Raw genomic sequence first — 4,942 nt, 5'->3', positions numbered from 1 at the left:
CTTCTTCTTCCAGGGTACAAGAAAAGTTTTGTATCATTGTTTGCCCCGGATACTGTACACCAACATCGGAAGTATCGCTTGACAACATCCGAGTACGCAGCACGCATTGTGCCATACAATCACGAGCAACAGAACGTCCGGAAGACTCCGTCACAAAAACGTAAAACCTGGTGACACTTCCTAAACGAAGATATATGTATGGTCCTATTTTATGGAGGTGGCGGTTCACATGCTTCAAACATCATCCAACAGTTTCATGGGTAGTAGTCACTTTTTTATTGTTTTTTTGTTATCTCAGTATAATCGGGCGCCCGCCAACGAGGGACAGTCCAGTTCCTCAGATGGAGGATTACGTTTACTTGAATCAACTTTTTCCTATCCGTTTTGTCTACAATGATCCAGGCCTGTAACGTAAAAACAAATTGTCCTCAGAACCAGCTACACCTAAACATCTGGGGTCAATTGAATGAAGTTTGGCAGCAAACTTGTATGACCATGTGAAGATTGTGCATGCAGGTTTTTTTGTCTTTTGTTGTAACTTGTGGGATGCCTATGACAATCAGGGCACTGTTGCACAAGTATTATTAAATGACCAATTAAACTCATATAGTTTTTGGGTCAATTTTGATCAAAACTTGGTCAATTGTCCCGTAAAATAAATATACAAAAAATTGTATCTATAGAATGAAAACATCACATGCTTTAATAAACAGTTACCATTGGAACGTAATGGAGGTACACTTAAATTTTGGTTTGTGTTCCCATATAAGGAGAAAGTGGAGGAGAGGGTGTATATTACTGTAGCCATTGTTTTTCAGTTCTAGTTTTAGTCATTAAACACTAGTTAATATAAATTAGGTTGTCTTTTTTCAGAGCTCCAAAGACAACGTAGATGTGTTCTACAGAAGATGTAATTTAGTACTTATGTTCATGTATTTTTCTGGTTTTTGTTAATTGAAAAGGAGTATCTCCGAATTATCTTGTGGTTGTTCTTTGGTAATTCAAATACGGATAGGTAGATCACAAAACAGATTTGGGCTTTGAGACTTCTTGTCTACATAATTATTATATCAAACGACGTAGGAGATAGATTAATTGATCAGATTAAAATTAATGACAAAATTGCTTGAACTATTAAAACGTTATAGATATTAAAAATATGTATGATACAACCCTGTATGGTGACGGCTTCCAATTCTACCAAGAAACTGACCGTTCTCGACCTCGTCAAAACTGAAGAAGAAACTGGACGAGGCTTGCGTTCATCTTGTTATGGTGGAGCATTACCCAACGTCAAGTCAGTCAAACATTGGCAAATCTCCTCATAAAAATGTACTTAAATAGAATAATATTGGCATAATCTACCTCATAGAGAAAATGCACTTAATGCATGAATCTGAAAAAATCAAGAAGAAAAGAAAAAAAAAATGCCACAAAGAGCATGGACGAGAAGGTCAGTAATTTTGGAAAATGATTCCGGTATTCATTAGATATTTCAGGGCTACATGAAAGAAGGCGAGGCGAAGTAGTAACCGTCCTTGCTATTCAGTATTTGGAGACCTTCAGCGAGATAATCCTTCACTTACACCCACAAGTGGTTACCAGGTATCAATCAGGATATGCCGGTACCACTTGGGCATGTTCGTACCAAAGGATGGGATGGTAACCTGTTCATCCCAAGGCAAAACAAAGGACTCTATTATGTAGGTGTCAATCAAATTATCAAGTTTCGTTGATTTTAGGTAAGCGAAATACATCTTAAAAGTATTGGCAGCATAGATGCTCAGAGTCACTGGTATTATAATTTTCTTACAAACCAACCACGAAGACAACAAACTAGCAGCCAACATTGTACATCTATAAATATGTTTTTTCTTTACACAGTTAAATGTAGCAAAAATTGTTTTTAGCTCATGCTTCATTACGACTTAAATGACCAATGGGATGTTGCTCTGTATATAATGTGAAACACAACAAAACACCATATTTCCTTGAAGTGAATGATTCCATTTATCATTATAAAAAAATAAACGGAAAATACAATCAATAATCTTTAACTTATTATAAAACTTGTTTTGTAATCATAAATACAATAGGGATGAATGCAAACTGTATTTAAAATCGTTCTCCGAATGCCGTTAACTGCTGTTATTTTTTATATTATTCTTCATGCTATCTGGAAAAGGACGAATGATCTTGATAAATGTATCTGCAAAGGATGATATACAGAAGGAGCTAATCCTGTCTAACACTCATGTCATTTTTGAAGATACACCCACAACTTATCTGTTACAGGAATTAATATTTTAAAAGATTGCTACAACACGACAACGGAATTGTAAAGCTTTAATCTATTGCAATAACAAGAGCAACGGAATAGAATACAGAGAAAAACAAGTGTCAAAATTACTTATTTGACAACTACAAACCATCATACAAAAAGGACTTCCATATTTAATTTAAAATATCAAAAATTTAAAAAATAATTAATTTGCCATCCCGAAAAGAATGCACTGAGAAACACATGGTAAAAGAAGGTTAGAAACGTTCTCTGCAAAAAATCTTTTTTCTTTCTCTATAGATTTGAATGCCTTCTCGAATTGTTCACCAATATAACCAACCAAGAAGTTAATGATGCAAAAAATTAACTAAGTATCTATACTATTTCAATGTTAGATTCATCATGTTAGCTTAGCCATTACTGGATATGGAAAAAAGACTAAAAAATATTTACACGTAAATGACCACATAACATTTTATTGCAGGCAGAGAATCCTGAGAGACTCTTCTTCCTTCGCACTATCACCCAAGAAGCACTTCCGCCGGAGGAAGCACCATTACAAAACCCCACCGAATCCGAGGGAGAAAACAAACCCGCCAACGGTTCCTGCTACAACAACATGGGGCCATTACCTACCGTAAGATGGGGTGTAAAGAAGAAACGCTATCACTACCTCCAAAATGTCACTGGAAAATAAAAAAGAAGTCCAAGGCCTCCACAGAAATCGAATCGCGAGATCATATCATAAATGTCGCAAGTGCTCTCTCTGAAACAAGAAGACACTACGAATCAATAATACACATGTTAACAAGGTGCTAAGTAAAATACTTAACAATAGACCCCAAATCTAATAACAAGATACAATAGCATTAGTTTCATGCAACCGGAAGGGCAAATTCGACCTACTCCCGCAAAATGTAATAATATGAAACATATTAAACTACTTAAAAAATCTACTGTCATTCCGTATACATTTGCGGTTCCAAACATCTTCTGGTCGGAGAAACCTATAATGACCTAGCTAATGCATACATTGCTCAGCACGAACAATACACAGGCTTTACATTGGCTGGAAATCAAGTGTTCAGTTCTCCAGGGAAACTGAAGTCGGATGCACCAACAAATTTCCTTAGTCTTCCGACCACTACGACTCGAGAGTTAAGTGGAGTGCCTTTGCAGAACATTGGCAATCACAATGCGGTCCCGTATATGCATTTGACTTTGTGTCTAAAAAAGAACTGGCAAGCGCATGCGCGAAGAGTTTTCATTGCACAAGGAAATTCTACAAAGGTTTCATGGGTGGATTCTGAAATGGCCCGCACTTCTCCCCCGGCGGTTTACAACCGTCTGGTTACTAACCCCTCCGAAGTAGGTCAAAAAACAACATCTTATGCAGCAACATCAACGTCAAACATAAGTATTGAAAAGCTTAGACAAAAATAAGTTTTTTAATCTACAAATCTTCAAAACTGAAACTGGTTCATACTGTCCCAGTTTGAGGAGTACATTTTATCAAATAGCTTGAAATAGAAATTATAAGTATAATTAATACACACAACTTTATAATCGTGTCAAACATGGACAATTATGGGGATTTATTTAGGTTATTAACGACCTTATTTTACATGTTTATTTCTATAAAGCGGTTATAAAGCGCTTACAGCAACGTGGCGACAATTGTATTATTCTTTGTTTGCATTATCAATTAAAAAAAGGTTATTCAGGATGGTAGAAATATAGAATATTTATATAGCAGACTCTACATATGCGAGTGGTTGTTAAACATAGCTTTTTGTGATTTTCTTTGTTTATGTTGCTTGTCTTTGTAGGAAAAAACCATTATGTAACAAAACGATCGAAAAGAAAGTCATGTTGAGCAATATTACGCTTTGAACAAGATACTGTCATATTTTAACCATTACAACATAATTTCTGAAGTTAAAGGACTTTTTATGAACTCTAAGTACATTCCATATTTTATTTCTTGTTATTACCCTATTTATTCCTTATTGACGAATTGATTTCCAGTTACAATATTTGAATATGTTTAGTTAAATTATGTTTGCTGATTATTTCTTATTTTGCGTTTAAAATTATTTCTTACAAACATTTTGATTATTTTTCAAACAATTTTGAATCCTTGACAAAACGTGTTATATATGCATAATATTGAAACACTATATGTTTTTTCTATGTTTTGTAGTACAATAAAAACCACGATTTAAGTATATTCCTCTTTTGATTAATCCCATTTTTATGTTGTAAAAACAAACGCCACTCTACAGTAAGGTTTGATGAATTAAGCTGTGAAAATCATTCAAAGGGTTCCAGATGTCTGACAAACGTTAGTTGCAACACATAATTTAAGTACTGTAAAATCGTTGGTTTTTATGCCTTATGTATGTTTATATGGAAACATACCTGCAGAAATTACTTTACAATGACTAATAACATTATAAAAATTCTAAATGAAATTGTAGACCACGATTTGGCTTTGTGGTCCGACCGTATGTACTCATTTCACTTCAATATAGATAGAGAATACACGGTTAGTATCTTATAATACAAGGTTTATTTTGGTGCGAGACTTAGGAAAGCCGAGATGACGAAGCTTTGCCGAGTCATCTTGGCTTTCCGTGTCGAGCACCAAAATAAAACTTG

The sequence above is a fragment of the Argopecten irradians genome, chromosome 1 (assembly GCF_041381155.1).
Source record: "Argopecten irradians isolate NY chromosome 1, Ai_NY, whole genome shotgun sequence".
Classification (NCBI taxonomy): Eukaryota; Metazoa; Mollusca; class Bivalvia; order Pectinida; family Pectinidae; genus Argopecten; species Argopecten irradians.
Note: the sequence above shows the minus strand (reverse complement) of the source record.